We start from the raw sequence: 25,051 nt of genomic DNA, 5'->3' as shown, positions 1-25,051 counted from the left end.
CTGGGGTGCTTCTGTGGTATCTAAGAGAGCTGGATCCCATTCTTAATTATGAAATTGCATAGATACACCCTGACTCTTTGTTCTCTTAATGTCTAGGAGGAAGGAAGAATCACATAAGCTCCTGGGCATCCTCCGGGAACAAACAGTGTGTGCTACTAATTCAGTTTTTACATGAGTGCTGGGGACCCCAACTCAGACATGGCAAACATTTTACTAGCTGAGTTATCTCCCCATCATCACTTCCAAGATGTTTTTGGAAGGCCAGGATGTGCTGTACTGAGAACCTCAGGGCAAGGTTCCTCATAGTGGAGATCTTTGTCCTGTTTCTTTCTGTTGCTCTCCACTATTCCTTCTCTCCTGTTGTGTAGTGCAGAAGGCCAAACAAGATTCCAGTGCTAGGAGCCAGTTGAGAGAAAGGAGGAGAGGCTTGCTACTGGAAAACTCTTATTCCATGCAAAGTTCCAGTCCATGAGAGCACTTGGCTAAGAAATTTCTTTAGGACTGGGATTTTCATCCATCTTTTCAACTGTTCTTTGTGTCTCCACTTCGAGCTGAACTTACACATACATTAAGATGTCTTTAAGTTGTGTTGTAGTCATTTTGATTTGTTACAAGCAATCTCTATTGCTGTCTTCAACTCCAGTATCTTTGTTTATCTGTGAGATCTAACCTATCCAAATTAAGTTCGGCACATTCTGATCTCTTTTATATCTTTTGTGTGTCTCCCTTTTTCACAAAAAGGTTTTTTGAAATACTGTTGGCAATGGTAAGATTTACCTATTTAAATTTACAAGTCAATGCTTTTCAGGAGGTCTTTGTGCAGTTATGTTTCCACTGGTTAGATACCTAGCAGTTGGGTTGCTTAGTTGTATATCTGTTAACATTTTTTAAATGTTACATTATTTTTCAAAGTAGTTGTACCATTTCAAGAAATAATGCTTGAGTCTTTCATTTACTCTATGGACTTGCAAATATCTGTGATTGGCTATCTTTCCCATTACAGCTATTGTGGATGTGAAGTCATAGCTCATGATTTTAATTTACTTTCCTCTAAATACTTAAAACACTATTCATGTGTTTGTTGGCCATTTTACATTCTCTGCTTAAATATCCATTGTTATCATCAGTATATTTTAAAGTGGGTAAAATCCTATTTTTTCTTTTGTAAGAGTTCTTTATATATCCTGCGTATAAGCTCCATATTCATTGTATGAATCAAAATATTGTTATTGTTCTTAAGCCTTTTGCTCATCTTTTCACTTTTATCTGGTTTTGGAAGTGCCAAGGTTTCATATTTTAATGAGGTCTAAGTTGTCAATTGTTTTCATTTTCATTTCTGTTTTCAGTGTATTATATTAAAATTATTGCCTATTGATGCCCGTGAAGACTTCTTGTCTTTTAATTGTTCTAGGGTCCAGGCTTTTACATCTAATACTATATTCATTTTGAATCTCTGGAATTTTTTCCTGTTTAGTCTTCGGAATACCAGAGTACAGTTGGAACTGTTTAATTATCTTTATTTGGGATATATACTATTATCTACAACCTTCTGTTAGCTGGCTTGTCTCCTTGAGAGTCATATTCTCTTACCTTTTTCATGTGTGGCAGACTCTGATTGGGTGCTGGGTCTGAGGAATTTTCCTATGCCTCACAGTAGATATTTGCATTCTATTCATATTTATGATCTTTGTTCTAATACGTAGTTAAATTACTTGGAAACAGCCTGATCCTTTTAAGCCTTGCTTTTAAGATTTGTTAGGTGGTCCCAGAACAACATTTAGTCCAGGGCTAATTATCCCCCATACTGAGTCAAGAGTTTCCTGTGTGTTCTATCTAATGCTGTGTGAATTACGAGGTTTTTCCACCTGGCTGGGAACAACAGGCACTATTTCTGGCCAGCACAAGTGCCAGCTACTGTTCATTCCTGTTTGATTTGAATGTGAAATGTCCCTCACGGGCTCCTGTATTGGAGCATTTGATTCCCCACTGACGGTGCTGTTCTGAAAGGAGTATAGGCCATGGGTGAGAGAAGTGTATGCCGAGAGGAAAGGAGGCAGCTTGCTAAGGATTATAGCTTAGCTCTGTTCTTGTCCCAGGTAGTGAGACCTGGCTGTGTGTTTCCTCCATGTACTGTTGCAGGCCTTCCACCAGGATGGAATCTGATACCTAGGAGTCAGTATGCAGTTGATACTGTCAGGCATTTGTCACCATGGTGATGAAAGTTCAGAATACACTGCAGATTCTATTGGTGGCTCCTTTTCTAGGTTGACAAGTTTCCTCACACACATGTGTTGTTGTTAGGCACTTAAGAGGGCCCCTCCTCAAATCTTCAGAGGTCTCTTTTGGGTAGGTGTGTCCTCTCAGGGTCTCAGTTCTGATTGCTTTCCCAGAACTCTTAGAACTCCATTTCCACCCACAGATCCTGTTGGTCTTTGCCTGGTTACCTTTTCTTCTGAAACTCCCTTCCAACACTTCACAGTTCACTTCCTGCATGCCTCTACTCAGTGTTTAATATTGGTCCCAGTTAGTCCATGGTAGGGCAAGTGGGAACTCTGTAAGATGACATATTTAAAGTGCTAAAAGAAAATAAGTCCCCATCTAGAATTTTACCCAGCCAACCAAAGAATCATCAATCAATCAATGCCCAAACAAGGAAGGAAAAATAAAGGCATTCCCAGATAAACAACTCTAGAAGAATTTGTCAAAAGCAGTCATGCATTAAAGGAAAGAGGAAATAAAATTCTACAGGCCGATAGAAAATGACTCTACAAGGTCTGACATATCAGATAGGAAACATGAACAATTAAAGGCTTAATCAGTGGGAAAACACAAATTAAAATTAGTACAAAGCAATGCTATGCACAAAATGTACATCTGAATAGAAAATCCACTAATCACACAGTAAGTATAATGGGGAAATAAAAATTAAAGTTTTTCAAAGATCTTAGCACTCTCCATGACTTTGTACTTTTTCTCTAAATTTAAAAAGTCAAAGGGTCCATGAGATGGTGCAGGCACTGAAGTGATTGCCATGTAAGCAGGAGGACCTAAGTTTATACTTCCAGAATCTACTAAAAAAGCAGGCTGCGGCATGTATCTGTATTCCTAATACTGGGGGAGGGTCCAGAGGCAGGAGGATCCACAGGGCTCTTTGCTCAACCGGTGCAACTGAATTGGTACGAACAAGGTTCAGTGAGAGAACCGTGTCTCAAAGTAAGTGGAGAAGTGGTTGAAGAAGACATCCAGTGTCACCCACTGGCCTCCACATGTAATTACACACACACACACACACACACACACACACACACACACACACACACACGTACGTACGTACATGCACACTCATTACAAACACATGCACACATCACAAAATGTCAAAAATAATACACTATTCAAATCCTCAGTATTGAAAGGATTTAAAAATGTTTCAGAAAGCAGCAGAGGATTGTAAAGTCAGATTATGTTCTTGGATTATAATCAATATGGAATGCATGTTTAAGTCTTTATATCACTATCTTCCTAACTCCAAAAATTGATGGGGGCAAATTTAAAGAAAATAATTTCAAAATCTCTTTTCTCCTGATGAAAAAAAGCAAGGACCAAAATAATATACATGCCATCTTTCCCTGGCTCAAATCCTCATAAATCCTTACATTGTAATTTCTCTGAAGTTGGGAGATATATAGTAATCAATAAGTTATCATAGCTTTGGTGATAGCATTTTCTGTCTCTCTGAATGGTGCAGGGATGTCTGTAAATGGCATGACTTATAATTGGCTGAATGTGACTATAATGTGGACACCTGCTTTACATATTGACAACCTTTATTCATTCATTCTTTGACAGTTTCATATGTGCATATAGTGAATATAGCAGTCTCAACCTCACTTCCCTCTCTCATTCCTCTCCCTTTTCTACTCACACCGTCTTCTCATCACATCCCCTTCCTGCTTTGATACCTCTTGTATGACCCACTGATTTTAATCAGAGTGGCTCGCAAGACCATGTGTTTGAAGTTATTTGCTGGAGTATGGGAATACACTACTGGAAAAATGGTTTCCCTCTCCCAGAAAACTACAACTACCAATGTTTCCCAGGGCATGAGACCATTGCTAATCCAAGATGAAACATAGATGGGTCCAGCCTTATGCAGGCGACCACAGCTGCAGTGAGGTCATGAGCACAAAAAGACTCTTTGTTGTAGCACACCTCCCTATCCTTTGGCTCTGACTTTCTTCCAAGAGGTTCTCTGAGACATTGAGGGGGTGAAAGAAATAGACAGGTTTCAGGTATCTAAAGTGATCTCTAGGCAGTTTCCAAAAAACAAGACATGGGAATTAGCAAGTGAAAAAAATCTTTAAGGACATCTATTTCTCTTATGACACAAGACTTTGGAATGGCCACAGATATTGGTGTCTTTCTTTGTCAAAGAGGCCCCTATTCAAAGCCAAATTGTTACTCAGACACAAAATCACCAAGTCTGCTAAAAGTATCATCAAAACATGGAAGTCTTTGGTATAAAAAGGAAGTGGTTTTTGTCATGAAATGGAATAAGTCAAATGAGCAGATGAGAATACAAAGGTCCAGAATTCAACATGAGCATGTAACCTGAAATGCTAATGGCAGCTAGGATTCCTGAAAATTTCTGATATCTAGAAAAGAACCATTAGTTACTCTTAACTAATTTCATTTTAACTTCAAAGAATGGACTAACATCACCAGATACCTAGTTAGAACGCTTTTCCGTAATTTATCTTTTGCACTCACGTTATTATGAAAGCAATTTTAAAACATGGAGAATGAAAAGCAATTGGCATGGGGAAGTTTCCCATGTGTCTATTTTGATCTATATATACATTGTCTGTGACACAAATAGTTATGTTAAAACAGAAGTGTCTGGACAATTACCACACAAACACCATATTGATGTGGAAATCCTGTGTATATGTCAATAAAGCACTGTTGGCCAATAGGGAAGCAAGATAGGTGGGACTAAGAGTCCAGGAGGATTCTGGGTAGGAGAAACACAGGGAGCCAAGATGTAACTGCCATAGTGTGGGGACACCAGACCTTGAGCAGAAACCCACTTCCCCTTCGGCCTGGGAGCAGGCATCTGTGTAATGTTTACTGAAAACAATTCAAGCTCTTGATAGGGCTCAGATAAGGGCTTGCTCACTGAAATACCATGCCTTTCACACCCCCTACGGCTAGATGCCTCTTCCTGTCCCCCCTGTGGTGTCTCCCCGATTCTGGGGCCGGAGATTAAACCACCAGCCAGGAGGGTGAGAAGGTGGAAAGAATGGTATGTAGATGAATGGCAGAAGTCCTTAAAAAGGGAAGCTCCTTTTTCTTAGAGAGGCTTCTCTCTCCTAAGCGGACTTGGAATCTCCTCCTAAGCTGACTTGGGAAGCATAAAGTTTTCTTAAAGCAACCGACCGGTCTCTGTGTCATCTATCCTGACCACCTCGCTACATTCTCGGATGCAGGCCGCACAGCAGGTGCGACACCATAGGGATAAGAAGCCCAGAAACTTCTCTGGTAAGAGAAAAACTTAGATTAACAATTAAATACTTAAGTCAGAGTTAGCCAGTAAGAAACAAGCAAGGCCAACAGCTTCATAATTAATATAGCCTCCTGTGTGTTTATTTGGGACTGATGCAGCTCTGGAACCAGGCTGGTGGGAAGGCTTCCCTTTACACCATATGATACAGTTCTAAAGCCAGAGGTGGTGGTTCAAGTCCGGAGTTTAGGGAGAACTGTTAATTTAAGGGCAGAATGGGCTTCATAGGCCCTGGTTCAGTCATTCAATCAGTTTTATTATCAACCAATCAATCCACCACAGAAAGAAGCTACATATGATTTATAAAATTAAAAATTTTGAATGCAAACATGAATAAGAAGACTCAAAAGAAAAAAATGGTAACATAGAAGCATTCTAGCTATCAGTGTTAAGTACATTGAAACAGTGTATCATTTTTGTCTCAGTCAGTTTAACAACTAAATAGGACAAGACTATGAAACACCAGTATTCCATAGACAATGGAAGGGATTTTATACTAATTTTTAGATGTTTATTGTTTATTTTTAGTTTGAATCTTTTTTAGAAATCCATATATGTGTACACTTAAATGTTATATTCACCCCTGCTTCTCCTCCTCCAACTCCTCTCATTCCCTACCACCTCTTCTAGAACTAAGGCCTTCTTCTATAATATTATTATAGTTACATATATACATACACATATATACATATATATGGTCAACAACTCAAAGGAATGTTTCTCTTACATGCAGTTTTTCTTGAATAGTCCATGGTTCCTTGTAGGAACATTTTCCCCCTCTAAGGAGTAAGTCCATTTAAGCTGTTTATAAGAAAACATACATTTTAAGTAAGCTTATAAAAGGAGTAAGATTCTCTATGACTTTCCCAATATTATCGTAGTATGTACCCTACCTTTCCCCTTCTGCTTCTGTGTTGCCTTCTCAACCCCTACCCCAGTTCAGTTGCCTCTCTTTCCCTGCCCCCCTCATAGTGTCTGTGCCCTACTAGCTCTACCCTGTACCTTCTCCTCCTCCTGTTCCTTGTTACGGTCCCATTCCACTTTTACAGTTTCTGATTTTCCATTGTAAATACTCAAACCTAAAGATTCAAGCTAGGATCCAAAAATAAGAGAGTACATGTGATACACGATACGGTGTTTGTCTTTCTGGGTCTGGGCTTACTAATTTAGTATAATATTGCCAAGTTCTAGGCATTTGCCTATAGATTTCATTTCCCTCATTTCCCTTTACATCTAAATAGAATTCCAATAGATGTGTGTGTGTTTGTGTGTGTGTGTGTGTAAGACAGAGACAGAGACAGAGAGAGAGAGAGAGAGAGAGAGAGAGAGAGAGAGAGAGAGAGAGAGAGATTTTTACTTACTCATCAATTTGGTGTGCATCTAGGCAGGCTCCTCCCATTTCTTGTCTATTATGACTAGAGCAGCAATGAATGCGGCTAAGCAAGTGTCTGTGGAGTGAGATGTCGATCCTTCTGGCATACTATGCTAATTTTAAGGGAGAATAGGCATGTGTGTTTTTAGTTGATTTTTAAAGTTAACATATAAAGCAATGGGTTTCATTGTGGCATTTTCATACAGTTGTGTTCTTTCTTGCACCCACCCCTCTGTTACCACTCTTGCTTATCTCCCAATTCCCTCTTCCTCATCCACTTCCTCTTTTCATGCATTTCTTTTATTCCCTCTCCTGCATATGAGCTTTTCCTCTCTTCCAAAGATGCTTACTTGTGTGTGCCAAATTCTAACACATTGTTTGCAACCCTTATTACACACTGTATAGGGGGTGGTAATATCTGATTTTACAATCAGAAAGCAAAGCCACATGTTGCACTTTAAAGTGTGTAAATGATTAAGTTAAAAATCTATATTCAAATACGTGGTTGTAAGTTAAAATTGAATTCCTTCGATTATACTGCTAAGGTTCACTTTTTGAGCTGGTAATTTTCCTCCTGAGAATTGGCTTTAAAATAATGTAAATTTTTCAAAAGCTATAATCATATAAACATATCAACAGGATTTGGTAATGATGTACTAAATAACTTACTGTGGTTTCAATAGTGTTGTTATTTAGTGAGTCTTGATCCATGCCTTTAATGGAGGAGGAGCCAGCTGTCTGTACCTAGCAGTGTAATGTGTATGTCTTAGGGATCAGTACACAATAAGAGCTCAGTATGCAGAACTATAGGCAAGGGTTTTTTTAGAATATCGTACAGGCTTATAGAAGTTAGCAAGAGAGTATTAATAATTATCATAGTTTTCACGTTAGACATGAAACATTGAAATACAGTTGCTATTTTCATCTATGGTCCATACTGGCATTATTTTACTACTTTGATGATTAAAAAAATAATAATATTGGTGTGCAGCAGTTGGCAGAAAGTCCCAAAGAGGACCATAAACAAGAGTCAGAGACTTCAGGGTGACTCAATGAATAATTGTAGAGGTCTGTATTACTAAGGCAGAGTCATAGGATGACTTCAATGTGGCTTCAGAAAGTAAACTTGGTTGAAGTAGACAGAATGGTATTTCTTCCTAATTCAGTCTGTGAAGTAGTTTCTAACACCATACATCACTGAAAAAAAAAAGACAAGAAAGGAGCTAGCAGGTATTTAAGTACCAAATAACCCACATGGGCCCTTTGCATTCTTGCTGTAGTGGAAACAGAGCTGGCCTGAGGGCTTTAAAGTAGACAATGGAGAAGGGAGGATAGCTCAAGCTTTTGTTCTGAAAGATCTAAATTTTACAACACATCTCTTCTTCTTTTCCCCTTGTCTTTCCCTCTTTTCTTCTCTCCTTAGGGAGGGGATGACATCAGTAGTAAATGGTCGCAGGAGGCCCAGAGAGAAAGGACTAGTAAAAAGTGCATGATTTCAAGCAATTTTTTGGTCCTGTTAATCTCTACTATCAGTCTCAGAGGCAGATATTCAAAGTCTGCTTAATGGCCCTAAGCTCAGCACAATGGCAAAGAGAATTTATCGGGGTGCTACACCTCTAAATATTGCTTTGTTCCCTGGGTGACTTTACCTATCAGCATTACATCCTTAGGTCAATGCCAGGAGTTAGAGCATGAATAAGCACACAGAAGCGCTCCTTTCCAAATCTATTTGACAACAATGAACAATTTACTTTTGTGAGACTCTCCCAAGGCATTAAAATATTTCAGGTCTTATACTTATAAATAGAATAAACACTTGAGATCAGGGAAGGGGGTGGGATTGCCATGAGTGTCTCCAGTCCCGTAATGATGGCACCTGGAAGTCGCATCATAATTACTTCTTCCAAATGCTGGCATTCACGGAACAGTGATACTATAGCAAAGCAGGAAGTGTTGTTTGTTTGTTGAGGAATGACCTGAAATCAGCTCTGTTCATTGCTGAGGTAAGAAGTATAAACACACCAGGGGCATTCCAACCATAAGCTGTACTTTCTCTTTCCATCCAACCTCCCCACTCACTGAGGAAAATAAGCATCACATAATGGCACTTTTCTCTTGCTTAAATTTGGTCTTAAAGTGAAGCGTAACTTTCTGAATAATTACTTTCAGCTTGTAAATGGTGTCTCTCTAGCCAACCAAGCATATAACAAGAAGATGGAGATGAGACTCACTTTCACTTCATTTCACTTCTTTGTAATTGACAAGCTCTTGCTGGGTGTCAACTTTAAAAGATGACAAATCCTAAATCTTAGAGGACCCAATTCAATAGTTCAGCTTTCTAAATTGTTTGCAAATTAATCTACATTTTCAAATGAGTCAGGCATGAAATATAAGATGACATCTATATTACAAAAATATTAATTTCCCTGTCTTTCTTTTTTGCCAAAGACAAAAGATGCATTTAAAATATCCACTCTGTTAAGATTTTACAAATGAACATAACACTGTACATTTTAGTGGCTTGAAATTTTCCAATTTAGTTTACACTAATTCATTTCCATCTACTTAATGCAGGTTATTCAGTTTGTAAGTGTTCTGTGCATTGATGAGGGAAAAATTAAATTCATGAAGTATTTTCACTACATCACATTTTTAATGAAGGCTTATATGAGTTCAATAAATGAAATAACTTGAGCCCCACTGGTTTATGGCCTAGTGCGAGCCCTCTCTTCAAGTAGCCTTGGCCTCAGTTTACCCATGTGTAAATAAATACTACTGTGCTGTTTTCATGCAAACTAATTGCTTGTTGGCAAGAACTCTGCGCATTATTAATTTCTAACTGAACTTGCCATCATACCGATACTGAAGACTTACTGAGTATATGGTATATAAAACAGATCATTTTAAACTCCATTGATTTATCATATATTCTGTGCCTAACACCTAGCTCCAATATCAACATCAAAGGAAATTGATCTAAATTAATTAATGATCATTAGAGGACAGTCAAGAATAGTTCCTTAGAGGTACCACAATGCAGATGAGGCTATTTCCTGAATCCTTTAGTACACTCTAGTAAAAAGGCAGGAAAATATCTCCATTTCAGGAAATTCAAAGTGAAAGAATTTCCAAGTTATAATAGATACTACATTGTTCTTAACCCAATGTCAAAGCTATCATCATCAAATACTACTTTACATTCAAATCCAATAGAGTAAATTCATTACTAAAAGCAAAGTGGTCATTTACATGAGCAGAGTCCCTACCCCAGAGACAAAAAGCAATGACCAGTAGCCATGAGGTAGAGCACAGGTGAAGGCAACAGGCATGTGTTTGAGTAAATGCACAAACTATGTGCTTGAAAAGCCAAGGAAGACTTGTAGGCCACCTAATTCAATTGTTTTACAGATAAACAGAGTCTGACAGATGCAACAAATCCAGAAGGACAAGATATAAAAATCAGGTACACTGGAAGCAGGACTTCTAGACTTTGTGTGCATTGTACTATGTGTATGAGTGAAATAGAAAAATAACCTTTTTGTGAGCAAGTCCCTGAGTTACTATATATTGCCCAACAGCTGTGGCCCCACGATAAGCCTGACAGAGGCTCCACTCCATGACTTTCTGATTCAGCTACTGCCATCAAGGAAGGGACAGAATTTTTATCTGATGTAGGTCAATGAAGGGGATATAATTTAATACAAAACTCTGAGATTGAAGAACAGAGGAAGAAGAAACCAGAGAGTCTAATTTAGGGTTCTGAAACAATTATGCATGAGCCCTTCTTTGATTTCAATGGTTCTAATATTACCGTTTCACTAATTAAAATTGAGTCTCTTGACTGAATGTTCTTCATTGAACTACGCTGAATGTATTTCTAAAATCCTCTGTCCCACACTGGCTACACTGTATCAGGAATTCCTACATTCTGCCCTTTGGACATGGTGCCTTGTATCCAGACAGCCTTAGTTACACATGTGGCTGATGATGATTTGTTTCTTCTGCCTTCATGCTTGGATCCTTCAGGATTTCCAGTGTGTGACTGAATGTTTGTTTTTTTTATTCCAAAATAGTTATGTGTGTAGATGTCTGTCTTCCTTCATAGAATGTGAATTCCTGGGAGCCTGAATATCTGTTTTCTTTATAATGCAAACAAAATGTCATGACCCAAGTTGTAAAAAAAAAGTCAGACAGACAGAAAGAGTCTTGTTATAGTATAAGTTCATGTGAATGCATTTCTGTAGTTGTTTATTACTGTCCATTAACCTGCTATTTTATGTCTCTCAGTGTGCTCTTAAAGTTCTTGATTTTGTGTTTTTATGGGATTTCTATGTACAAACATGTGTCTCTGCATCTACATTTGTTTCTCATGCTTTTCCTTTGGCTCTTTTTCTTCTGTTAGTCTTGCTATGGGGGTTTGTTTTCTCCCTGTTCTGGTTTTTATTTTGTTTTATCTTATTTTATTTTATTATTACTCTTTAAATGTTTGTTTTTCTAAGGATAAACAAGAAGGGTGTAGATTTGGACAGAATGGTAGGTGCAGGAAATCTCAGAGGAAATAGGGGAGAAGAACTGTAATCAGAATATATTGTATGAAAAAAATCTATTTCAGTAAAAGAAAAATAGTAAAAATAGATCAAAAAGAAGAAGATGTAGAAATATATTTTATATATTTTGTTACCTTTTCTTTTACACACTGAGACTCTCAAATAGTGGGACCTAGCCTTGCCTCTGAAATGTTGGTAATATAGTGTGTATAGTGGCCATTTCACATTGGCTGTATCTGATCCTTCTCTTTCTAAGAAGGAATTTTCATTCTGATAAGTGTGGGCAGTTGTATGATATAAGGAAGCACAGGCAAATTCCCTCATGTCAGTTGATTACAGATTCTGAGCATCTATACTGCAGCTTTCTGCCATTGTTCTGACATGCACTTGGCTGCTTATGTTTGTAATCACCTTCATACTTGGTCTTTGGAGATCACTAACATGCCTATCCAGAGGCCACTCATAGATTACTGTCTTATGAAATGTAGAACATTTATGAAAATTTTAACCACTTAATATCTGAGAGATAATTCAGTTATATATTTGTTGTTTCCTTTCCTGGTTCTTTCTTTTTTCAATTGCTCATTTATCTAAAGAAATTGTTTCTTAGCCGACATATTCATGAATAATTTAGAGCATGAGTTTCTGACAAACATTTTGGGGTTCAATCAAAAAATTTCTTTAAGGTTTATTTTTCATTATTTTCAATCACATGTGTATGGTGAGATTAAGGGAATACACATGTGACTGCAGGTGCCATCAGGGGCCAGGGACATTGACCTCCCAACCTAGGAGGTATAGTTACAGGCAGTTGTCAGCCACCCCATGTGAATGATAAGGATTTAACAAGATCCTTTCTAAGGGCAGTATGGGCTTTTTACCACTGATCCATCTCTCCAGTCACCAGGGAAAACTTTTACATTCCCAAATCATTTTTCACTCTGAAAGATATTAGCTTTCTTCATCCTTCAGATCTTCCATGGAAATATCACTTTTGTGGAAATCCATACAGGCATTGCTTCTTAGTTCAGACACATCACACTTATACAAAGCTTTCATCTTTGGAGAGATAATGAATGTTCCAACAGTATGAATACATTGGCACATTACCACAAGACCCACATCTGAGTGTCTGTTAAAGCACTCACAACCATAACAGTAATAGTCCTCAATACCTGATGTACAAATAAAAACAATTTAAAAAGGATAGAAAAATACATGGATAGAGAGACAGAGATAGCTGGATAGACAGGCAGGTAGGCAGGCAGGCAAACAGAAAGACAAGACAGATGACAAACAGACAGACAGAGAGAGGTCTTGCTGTGTATCCTTGAACTCACCAGGTAACTTAGGCTAGCCTTGAGTTCCCAATCCTTTTGCCTCAACCTGCTGAGTGCTGGAAATGCAGTCATGAGCTATCACACCATGCCTACATTCTTGCTTTAGCTCTAACCTTGGATCTGTGAAATTAATGTTCAGTGTAAGATGTGAGCAATCACAGGGCCACTTCATCATGAGCTTAGTTTATTTTCAGAGCTTCTTCGTGGATTGGATCTCCATCTACTGCATAGATTATTAACCTCTTTGGTTTAGCAATTACTGTGAGAGCCTACTGAGAGAGGGATGGATGTCCGCATGTTAATGTTCTGTCCTTTGTAGATATTCTAGTTCTGTTACTGTAATGAGAAAGCATCAGTGGGTAGGTCATAGAGAAGTGGCCATGGCTTCATTCACATGAAGCTTTATTTACATAACAGATAGGAGACTGAGTCTTGGGTCATGGGTTCCCAACCTCTAGGGCTTCTTTTCCTCTTTTGCTTCCAATTATATTACACTTATTTTTCAGATCTGGGACAAATATCTAGCTTTGATGTTACTTTAAAGCACTTAATGTAGCTTAATATTTTTAGTCACATGAATGCACAATATTAATTTTCTTATGAAGTAGCATGGATTGGATGTATCTTCTGCTTCTTTTGTGATGATGAAATTACTGTTCATGAGACTTAAATCTATTGTATGTAAAGCCAGTGTAGAGCTGTTTTGATAATTACTGAATCTGTGAAATTATTCAGTTCAAAAGTTTTTACACTCTTAGTCTTGGGAATGAACAGTTTAAATATAAAAAATTTTACAATAGTCCTGAAAAGAATTTTCAGATTATCTCAAGGTAAACACAGCAAATGGTTTATTTACATTAAATGACATCTCTAACTTCTTGATAACAACATTTCATCTATCTATCCAAATTAACCAAATAAATCTTTACAGTGAGCCCAATAGAAAACATTGGGTTCTATTCTACATGCCATTTCTAATCGAGAAATCATTCAATCGTTCAACAATGTCAAAGATTTTGATCAAATGACTGTTAGCATCAATAGCTATAGAATTCTAACTGTGTCTTTCCCATCTGCTGTGATGATGTGTAAAGCATATTTTGCCAGTTTCTTGATGGTTAGTTTTAATATAGGGGAAATGTGCTCTAAAAAAACATGCAACAGCAGAGTCAGAAAGAAAATGGAGTACACACTCACCGAGCTGTGAAATTCAAAGATCTATTCAAGTCCATTAGCTACAAAACATACATCATCCACTAACAATGTGGACAGTGAATGGAGGCCTCTGTGGAGCATGGCATAGCCAGCTTAGGGAGGGATGAGCACTCTGGCGATGGTTGGATGTTGCAGGTACCAATTAAGAGATTTCCCAGGAAGGTGGGCAGTGGTGGTGGTTGAGTCATCCTTGCCAAATCCATCTTTTCTCCATCTCCAGTGACCTCTGTAGGGATTTTATGAGATTCCCTGAGAGATTTCTCTGGTTCCTTTATTCCTACAATAGAGATAGAGTAAATATTTGTCAAACTTTTCATTTTAGAGGATTTAACCCATGTGGTTTTTAAATACTTGGTATGTACTAAGAATCATGTAAATTTATTATGTACTAAGCGTCATATAAATTTATCTGAATAATGGGGGCAAATAGGAAAGGAAGGCAGCATGCTTCCATATGTGGAAGCTTAAAGTGGTATCTATTCAGCTCGCTTTTGAAGGATTCGTACTTGTCTTCAATTTTAAAGCACCTCCCAAATTACTTCCATGAGGTAGAAGTGTTTAGGAGATGCTTGTAAAGATTAAAAGTAACTCATTTAAAAATTTCTTTCGAAGTCCCACTCATCTGTTTTTTTCTCTCCTGTGCTGTGTGTAGATGTTAAGCTTTCCCAGGAGAAAGTGCTAAACTATAATCACAGTAGAAAGTATCCTGTGAATAACAAAGGAGAGTCAAGGCATGAGCTGGGTAGGTGTCGTAATTCCACACGGGGTTTCCTCCGTGTGCTCACACTACCACACCCCACAGGGAGCATGTGTACCAAGTGAGGTATTTGTAGATAGAACAATGAATTATTCAAAGAATCCTAAGATGACATGGAATAGCAAAACTAAGTTGGGAATTCAGAAGAACCATGCTTTCATCCCTTGTAACAACCGTGGTTACAGCTGTAAGAACTTGGCACTTCTTGGGTGCTTGCTCCATGAATCATCTGTGTAATAATGGTTCACCTTACATATTCAGTCAGCTCAAAATACTTTTTTCCACCTTTTAGTCCAGTGCATTGTTTAAGCATGGGAGACGTGATGTGTGGCCATTCAGCCAATGGCAATTTATTTGTAAATCTATCAGCAGCTTCAAGTTTGGGAAGAAATGAAGACTAATCAAAAATATGCACCATTTAATTTGAAGGAAATTTCTCATTCTGAAGTTATGACTTAACCAGTGAACACTAGAACTCTGCAGTGTTTTAGAAGAGAAAGATCACGTCAAGTAAAATGTTTTAAGTAAAAACTATCAAAAGTATGTTTTAAGAACTGGAGATGGCTGAGTTGGTTAAGTACTTACTGTACAAACATGAGGACCCAAGTCTGGATCTCTGGAGCCCATCTGAATAGCTGGATGTGGTATCATATCATGTGGCTCTAATCCTAGTGCCAAGAAGTAGAAAGAGGAGGGTCCTGAAACTTTCTGGTCAGTCAGTGAGATATTCCATCTCTAGAAGATAGTGGAGGATGGCAGACAAAGAAACCAGAGGGCTAGCTGTGACATATGCATGCACATTCATAACCACATCAGTATAAACTGATGCATAACTACAGACAGAAAAGCACACACACTAAACAAACACATACATACATAAAAAACGTACATGCACTATTTTTCAGAAACCAACAAAATAAACATCACTTTATATAATATTACAAGGAGAAAAACAAAAGTATAAACAGTATATATTAATTGTGGGTTTTCTTTTTTCCTATTTAAAATTTTCCCTGTAATAACTTGAGAACAATTACACTCCAATTTGAATCTGGGTATTTTGGGGGAATAATTAGGATCCATCCCTCCATGAATGACCTATAAACCCATCATCATCTTAGGAATCTGTTCAGAACTGGAAATTACTTACTGAATGTAATTTATTTCGAATGGATGTAGTTAAGTGCACATGAAAAGCATAGACTTACTCCGTGACCCTTTGACCAACACTTCCCGTAGTGCAATGTAGCTTTGTGACAAGTGTGGATGGGATCTCCATTCAGCATCTGGCCAGAAAGTCATACAGTTTGAAATCCATGGCTCTCTTCTTATCAGTTCTTTGAATTATGATGCCTACGCATTTCGATCAATCTTATTAATGGCACCAATCATTTGTGTGGGGTCAGGTTTTGCCATAACATAGATCAGCATGGTATAATAACTTTTCTTAGTTAGTACAGCATAACTAATCAACTACTTCCTTTTAATATGTGATTGGATTTAGTGAAACCATAGTTCAAACAAATGAAGGTCTATTACACACCTCAAAATGGGACCTATTTCTAAGGAGACCCTTTAACACAGCAACTGAATGACTTCTTTCCTTCATTCTGCTTTTATCGAGAAATAAGAGCTCTCATTCAGCAAGCCTCAGGGTAAAATTGTGAGAGTGTGTTTGTGGGATGATGGCTGACTGGGAGGATGATTGACAACTGGGATGACAGCCGACCAGTGTGATTCCCAGCTCTGATCTCATTGTTAAAAGAAAACCACAATGTTCTTTTTGCTGATTATATATATATATATATATATGTATGATTTACACAGAAATGTTCACTTTTTCTTGTAAAATATTATTAAATCAGGACACCTGCTTGCTACATTCCCATTTATAATAGTGTCACATTATTTCTGTGTTGTCATGTGAATAATAGGCAATCGAGTGAAAGTTTTTCAAAATTGCAGTCCTCTAGATGTTACAATTAAATTAATTACAAATCCCGAATAAATAATTCTTAATCACATAAAAACATTTCTGCCACATTATACATACTTTTGTTATGATGTAAATTGAAAGCCAATGGAATATGTTTTAAAATAAATACAGGCACATGCTCCCAAAGCTCTTGCTTACCCCTTATTAACAAGCAGATGCATGGGGAAGATGTGCCTCCAATATCTGCTCCTATTAAAAGTGGCATCTTATTTTTCAATTGTAATAGTAACAGCTTGATAACATAAACAATACTTACTTCCAATGTTTATATGAACAGTCTACAGTTGAGCAATTTTAAGCACTTTTTTAATGAGTGAACCAGTTTGACAAATTGAGCTGCTTCATGGGAGAATCAGGGGAAGATGGCTAGGACAGATAATGTTACAACTAGTCAAGGAGAATTATCCAAAGACTCAGGTCCTGAAGCCCTGGACTTGGACACAGAAGTAGACAGAACTGATCTCAGGAATCAATGAAAGTATGCTTAGGTTGGGTATAGTGATACAAAGCTGTAAATCCTGCTCCAGGCAAGCGGGGTAGAGGGAAGACTCAAGGCTGGCATGGGCTACATAGTGAGCAGGATACCAACAAGCCTTTGCTATATGGAGACATACTCTATTAAAATTGAGCAAAATAAACATATACAAATAACAGACAAGTAATTTAAGAGTAGAAATAGGTATGGGACTGATATGGACAGGTTAATTGGTTTTGGCTAAAGAATTTGTGATATGTTCCATATTTTCCACAGTAACTGTTCAATAATCCAACAAGCTTTCAAACAAACTTTTGTCACTTGTAAGAAATAAGAATCTTGTACAAAAGTTAGTGCCACTCCTTTAATCTTAGGATCTCCAAGTTGTTATAGAGCATTGTTTATATGTGGTCACTAGAAAGAGGTCCAGGAGGCTGTAAGATCCCAAAGGCTCCACACACACTGTGTTAAAAAATAGCCACTCGGCATTTCTTTCTCCAAACTGATTTCACATTAAAAACTAATTAGACTGACAATAAATTTGGCTCATAAATGTTTCATGTCTACTTGTCTCTGTGCTGAGAGAGTTGTTTAATGACTTTTTCCCAAATCTTGTGTTTTGGAATGATTATTCTACTTTGATTTTGTGAAATGTAGTTTGCATTTATTAAATGTTATACATTAAAATAACTTACTTCCAGTCCTAGGTGACAGTCCACTGTGGTGCAGTCAAGGTGGAAGGAACTGGAAGCAGCAGGTTGTATCACACCCACAGTTGAGGAACAGGCAGTCTTGAGAAGAATCAGAAGCACACCTGGTGAGCTACTTATTCATGGAGGGGGGCCTGATCCAGAAAGGAACAGGAGGCCTGTGTAGACATGACTCCAAAGCTGTCAAATAGCCCAAGCACACTCAAAATCAAATTAATACCAGAAAGAGGTAACCAAAAGCAGAAATCATAACCGATCATGAAAAATTGTGAAATCTAGTAAGGAATTATTTCATACTGAACTAGAGAATGCATGGGTGCTCCAGGTGATATTTCCACCTACTATTGTAAACAGTGCATGTTTTCCCCTTTAAGGTTTGTTCACAACACTTGTTGTGCCCAGGGCTACTGCCACATATCTCTCTATACTACCTTTCCAGTGATCTCTGACAAGCAACAGGAATTTTGCCATGAAAATGCATCATTGTTTCTGATGCTGGAAACCTCAGTTATCTTTTATTTTTCAAATTTCCAATATTTATTCAAATGATTGCATCATACAGACAAATTCATATCATTTATTTTGGGGGGAGACAGTGAACATATTTGGAAAATATACAGCAAATATAAAATATAAATTATTTATACGAGGCTTTTGCAATGTATTTAATCTTTTTTTTCAATTTTTTTATTTTAAATAGCTTGTTTTACATGTCAATCCCAGTTCCCTCTCCCTCCCCTCCTCCCGCACTCCCCTTTCCCCCCACCCTCCCACCCTATTGCCAAATCCTTCCACAAAGGGGATATCAGAGTCTGTCATTTTACTCTGGGTAGGGTCCAGGCACTCCCCTAAGAGTCCAGGCTGAGAGAGCATCCCTCTTTGTGCTATAGGCACACGAAGACTGTTTGTATATCAGGGATAGACACTGATCCACAGCTCAGGGCCCCATAGGTTGCCCAGGCCTTCTCGCTGACACTCACATTTGGGGGGGTCCAGATCAGTCCCATACTGGCCTCCTCACTGTCAGTCTGGGATCCAAGAGCTCTCCCCTGTTCAGATCAGCTGTCTCTGCTGGTTTTGCCAGCCCATTCTTTGCCAATTTGCTCATCACTCCTCTCTCTCTGTCACTGGGTTCCTTGGGTTCAGTTCAGTGATTAATTGTGTGTTTGCCTCTGCTTCCATCAGTCACAGGATGAAGGCTCCCGGATGGTTATAGACATCAAGTTCATTATCAGGAATGGGCATTCGAGGTGGTCTCTCCACTATTGCTTAGCTTGCCAATTGGTGTTATCCCTTTAGATCACTCGAGGTCGCTCTGGTGCCTGATCTGTATTCGATCTTTTCAAAAGAATTGTGATGAAGAGAATAGCTGAGACAAACTAAGAAAAAATTAAGTGAAGTCTCTGGGTAATCAGATAGGATTACTTCTACTGGCATCACTATTGACCAGTTGAGACCTTAGTTATTTGTTTGTTTGTTTTTAAGACTGAAAGATTATAGTTGATTGTTTTATTTTGTCTTTGACTCTCTGGGGGGCCCATCACCCAGCTCCCTAATAAATACACATGGAGACATACTTAAGAACGCCAGGCCTTAGTTTGTATGCTTTCTAGACAGCTTTTTTAAAATATGTTTTTATTTAAATTAAAAATATGCATGTTTCACATGTCAATCTTAGCTCCCTCTCCTACCCCTTATCCCTTGTCCCTTCACTCCTCCCCAGCCCAATCCCCACACCATTGCCCAGGGAGGGTGAGGCCCTAATTGAGGGGGTCTCCAGAGTCTGTCATTTCATCCAGAGCAGGATCTACGCCCTTCCCCATGTGTCCAGGCTGAGAGAGCACCCCTCCATGTGGAATGGGTTCCCAATGTTCATTTGTACGTGATGGTGAACACTAATCTTCTACCCAAGGCCCCAGGGATTTCTGAGGCCTCCTCACTGACGCTACATTCATGGAGTCTGGATCAGTCCCCAGTTGGCCTCTCAGCCATCGGTCTGGGGTTCAAGAGACCCCCCCCCTTGTGCAGTTAGCTGTCTTTGTGGAAACTAATCTTTTTGTTGTTGTTGTTTCTCTGTATTGTTTTGGAGGCTATCCTGGAACTCGATCTGTAGACCCAGGCTGAACTCGAACTCAGAGGTATGCCTGTCTCTGCCTCCTGAGTGCTGAGATTAAATAGCCAGGTTTTCTTAAACTAAATTATCTGGTTGACCTTTTGCCTCTGGGCTTTTGCCTTTCTCTATTTCTCTATTTCTTTCTGTATTTCTTAATTTGTGGCTTGCTGTGTAGCTGGGTAGCTGGACTCTTTCTCTCCTCTTTTTCTTGCTTCTTGATCTCTCTTCCAAGATTTCTCCTCCTATTTATTCCTTCTACCTGTCAGACCCTCTCTCTTGCCTAGCTGTTGGCTATCTAGATCTTTATTAGATCAAGCAGGTATTTTAAACAAGCAAAAATAACACAGCTTCAAGAGTTAAACAAGTGCAACATAAAAGAATGCAACATATCTTTAAACAAATATTCCACAGCTTAAACAAATGTAACACATCTTACAATAATATCCCACAACAAAAGATCAGTCTGTGATCTTCTAACACAGTCTTAAAGTTTGGCTATATAGAATTAACAAGGAAAATAGTAACCTTTAAGTGAAAAGAATTGCACGTGAGGCTTTTGAAAAAATACATGGTAAATGACAGGTCTTTTTGCCAAAATATCTTTGTGATTCATGTATTTCAATAGGTAGATTAACAGAAAAAATTTAAAATCTTTACTTCACTTAAAATATAGAGACTCCCTTGTTTTTACTGGAATCAAAACATAAAGTAAACTTATCAGAGTGAATATTTATTGGTCTAGTCCACTGACAGTAGGAAAAGAAAAACCATCAGATAGAAAATAGTCTCTCTAAAGTAAGAGTGAGGAAAGATGCTATCTGAAGTAAAGGTAAAATTCATATCCAAACAGACATTGAAACTGTGGTAAAGGCACTAACTAAATATTTGTTTAGGGTTCGCTTAGTCTGAAACCATCTACAGTGGTTCACAAGAACAGGTAGAACCATGCTAGAGTTTAAATATAACTCTCATACTGAAGTTCTATCATGGAACAACCATCATTCCTCCCTAAGGCATTCCAAATGTAAAAGCTCTAAGATTACTAAAGATACTCAACAGAAGGGAATTTACCCTTGAGGGACTTAAGTTCATAGATTTCTTTTTCTTCTTCCTGATAAGTGGTTTCTCAATAAGTAGCTCTGGTCTGAAATGCTAATGAGAGGATGTGAGTTTACCTATCAAATACATTGATGGAAACTACAACTCACTATAGTTCCAGTAAATTCTATGTTATAGCTCCCAAAAGTTTCTGAACATGACAACTGACTTTCTCAAAGTTGTCAATGGTAACAAAGACCCAGAAACTTAAGCTCCCACAGTAAGCTTTTGACTGAGATGTCAATGTCATTGCAGTTGATGTACTTCCTCTGAAAGTACTGATTGTGGCTCTTGTGGCATGACATATGCAGTCAGAGGATCCATGAAGACATAAGGAAAATAATCCCAAAGGAAATCATAGGAATTGCTTTCTTGGTGTCTCTCAAGCAATCAGGAATTACCTCATACCACTTGAAACTCTGTTGGTCTGCTCCCCTCAGAATATTTTTATGGAGACAACTTGAACGAAGGTGACTACAGACTCAAACATATTGACAACATTATTCTGGGATTAAGAGCCTCTTTGTGTGTCTGAGATTTTGTCTGGAAGATATTACTTTCTGATTCTTATGTTCTTCCTCATTTAGGACCCTAAACACATCCCAAATTCCAGGACTTTATTCAATTCCTACCAATGTAATTCCTACCAGAGTAATACATTTAAAAAAGATAAGTAAACATATTCCACAGAATATAAATGATAAATAAAAGTAGTTTTATTGTTACAAATAAAAAAGAAACATACTAATAGCTATAGATAAATTTAAAAATCATACCATTTAAGAAGGTAAATGATCCCAGGTAGTTCTGAGATATAATGTATAGAGGTTCAGTATTCTCAGTTTTTATATTCAAAAGCAAAAGTGTAACACACTTGAACACTTGCACACAGGTGTGTGTACATACAAAACATTTGTTAGTAAACTTGAACTAATAAACTTTGTGCTATCCACGGTGAATATTCACACATTTTTCTACTGAAATATCAATGTAATGCAGAGTGTTCTGCCAAATACAGCATCCAAAAGCAAAATGTTTATATTAATAACTTCCAACTTAAACCCAGGAATATGATTTAAGTGATCATTTCTACTAATTAGATTTAGTCTAGGGATGTTAAAATGGTTTAATAATAGAACATCAATAAACATAAGTCATGTGAAGAGAAAAAAAATTTGAATAGATGCTGTCAAGATGTTTGATATAATTTCGCTTTCTGCAAATGACTTAAAGCACTACAGTTAAACAAGAATTTACCAAAACATTGTAAGCTAAATGGTATTTACCAAAACCCAAGATAAAGCATTGTCAAATGAAGAAGAGTTGAAAGCTTTTTAGTAACTGAGTATCTAACAAGAGATATTTGTTCTGCTAGCATTGCCTTTTTAGTTCTATCAATACAGTTCATGACACATAACAAGCAAACGTCACAAGAGCAAAGATACAACACCACCCCATAATCTTATTTCAGGAAATCTTGGACATCAACTAAAATTGTTTCCTATAATAAAATCTAGTCGACTACACATAACTTGGTAGCATTTTGATGAACTTCATCACTTGTTTTCCTTATCTCAGCTGTCATCCTCCTCCCAGAGGAGAAATGGTAAGTGTCTGCCCCATTGTCTTACTGTGTCTAAAAGTATCCAACACATACACAGTGTCCATACTGCCAAACTAAGTACTTATCTCTTGTTGATTCTTATAATAATTACCGTGGTTGACATAGTATCTTTACACTGGCATGCACATGTGTCTAGTATTCAAGTCAGAATTATTTTCTTTCCTGAAACATTTTATATCATCAACAAACTTCTCTTCTTATTCAACATGAAATTTTATGTATTCATTTGATTTAACTTCTAAATAGTGTAAAACAAAGGCAAAACTACCTTTGTCTGTAAAACACTGCCTTAACTTGGTTGTAATAACATTAGACATGAAAGCTTCCCTTTCACATCATTGGACACTGTGTTTAGCCATTCAAAAAACCTATCTCTAAATGCTGAAACGTTCAAGATTCAGAAATTAAATTCATTTACGTAATTATTTATCTTTCCCAGGTGATCTTATAAATTAAATTAAATTAAATTGCTAGCACTGCATTTGTGGCTTCCTGATATCAACCAACGTATTAATCTCCTGTTTACTATTTGAAAGTCATATATGTAAGCATGTGTTTTCTGGCCCAGTGGGTCTTGCCACCCTTGGGCCCCAAATAAGCACACAAAGATTTATAATAATTATGAAACTGGTGGTGGATGACAAGGGCTTTTTATTTGGCTAGCTCTGTCTTAATTATTAACCCATTTCTATTAATCTAAGTATTTCCATGTGGTCTTATAGAGTCCGGATCTCTTACTATTTTGTGGTCTCACATGGCAACTGCTAAGCATCTCCGGAGAGAAGAGAGAGATTTCCTGTTTGTCCCTGCTTATATCCTAATTCTGCCCAGCTGTATCACTTCCTGTCTATCTGCACAGACCTCCAGACCTCTATGGTTAGCTAGTGGCAAGTTTTTATCCAGTTATGTTACTTCCTGTATGGTACATCAGAGTTTTACTCGTTAACCAAAAAGAGAAACATATATGCAGAAGAACATTCCCCATCACACGTACATGAAGGGAACTCTTCTTACTCACTGATTGTCATAAATTGTAATAGGGAAAAATTAAAAGATGGAAAAACTCTCATGTTCATGGATTGGAAGAATTACTATTATGGAAAATGACTACATTACCAAAAGTGAGCTATGGTTTCAAAATCCCAATGACAATCTTAACAGAAATAGGGGGGAATCTCAAATTTCACATGGAATCACAGAGGACACTGACTAGTTTAAATTTTGAGCAGAACAAAGCTAGAGGTATCACAGTCTCCAATTTCAAATACTACTACAGGACCAGAAAAAGAAAAGAGCATGATACTTGAAAAAAAAAAGCATACATAGAGAGTAATAGCATAGAACAGGGGCCCTTGAGGCAAACCCACACACTGTAGACACCTAATTTGTCTTAACGTTTCAAAAACATTCATTGCAGAAAAAGCCACCTCTGTAACAAGTGGTGCTCAGAAACTGTTTTCCTCATGTAGAAGAATGAAAATAAAGCCATGTCCCTCATACTGCACAGGAATACTTTTAAAATATGCAAATACCTTAATGTAACACTTGAAACTTGGAAAATTCTTCAGAAAAATACAGGTAAAACCCTTGAACATGTAAGTACTGATGTGGGTAACCTTGTACAAAGGACTCCAGCAGCATAGGTCAATCTAAAGTATTGGCAAATGGGATTGTGTGAAATGGCAAAGCTTCGGCCTGAAAAAGGAAACCCACGTCAGAGTGGAGAAGCAACTTAGAGAATGGGAAATTATCTCTGACAACTACTTATCAGACAGACCATAAGCATGCAGAACTTAAGCATGCAAAGAATCATCCATTCAGTAAAGGAATCTATAAACTGAATATGTAAAATGATCATGAGAAGAAATACAAATGTCCAATAAATATTTTTAAAAGTTTTCAACGTCCTTAGCCATAAAGAAATAAAAATTAAAATGCTTTGAGATTCATCTCATACCAGTCAGAATAGGAAATGTCAAGATAAAAAAAAATTACAACAAATTCCAGTAAGGATGTGGAGAAAAAGAAACTCGGGCTGGGCCGTGGTGGCGCACGCCTTTAATCCCAGCACTCAGGAGGCAGAGGCAGGCGGATCTCTGTGAGTTCGAGGCCAGGCTGGACCGACAGCCTCCAAAACAATACAGAGAAACCCTGTCTTGTAAAACCAAAAAAAAAAAAAAAGAAAGAAAGAAACTCATATATTGTTGGTGAGAATACAAACTTGTTCAGCCACAGTGGAAATCT

General features: G+C 37.7%; 1 long non-coding RNA gene across 2 annotated transcripts in view; it reads left to right on the top strand.

Moving 5' to 3' along the window:
• Positions 1-25,051, top strand: part of LOC121140478 — a 72,651-nt gene that overhangs the window by 43,994 nt on the left and 3,606 nt on the right. For both annotated transcript variants that reach the window (XR_005877328.1, XR_005877327.1), the window contains exon 3: positions 17,964-18,079. This is a non-coding gene — a long non-coding RNA (uncharacterized LOC121140478). The remainder of the gene's footprint in view (positions 1-17,963; positions 18,080-25,051) is intronic.

The sequence above is a fragment of the Mesocricetus auratus genome, unplaced genomic scaffold, assembly GCF_017639785.1.
Source record: "Mesocricetus auratus isolate SY011 unplaced genomic scaffold, BCM_Maur_2.0 Super-Scaffold_100004, whole genome shotgun sequence".
Classification (NCBI taxonomy): Eukaryota; Metazoa; Chordata; class Mammalia; order Rodentia; family Cricetidae; genus Mesocricetus; species Mesocricetus auratus.
This window is presented reverse-complemented; position numbering and strand designations above follow the sequence as displayed.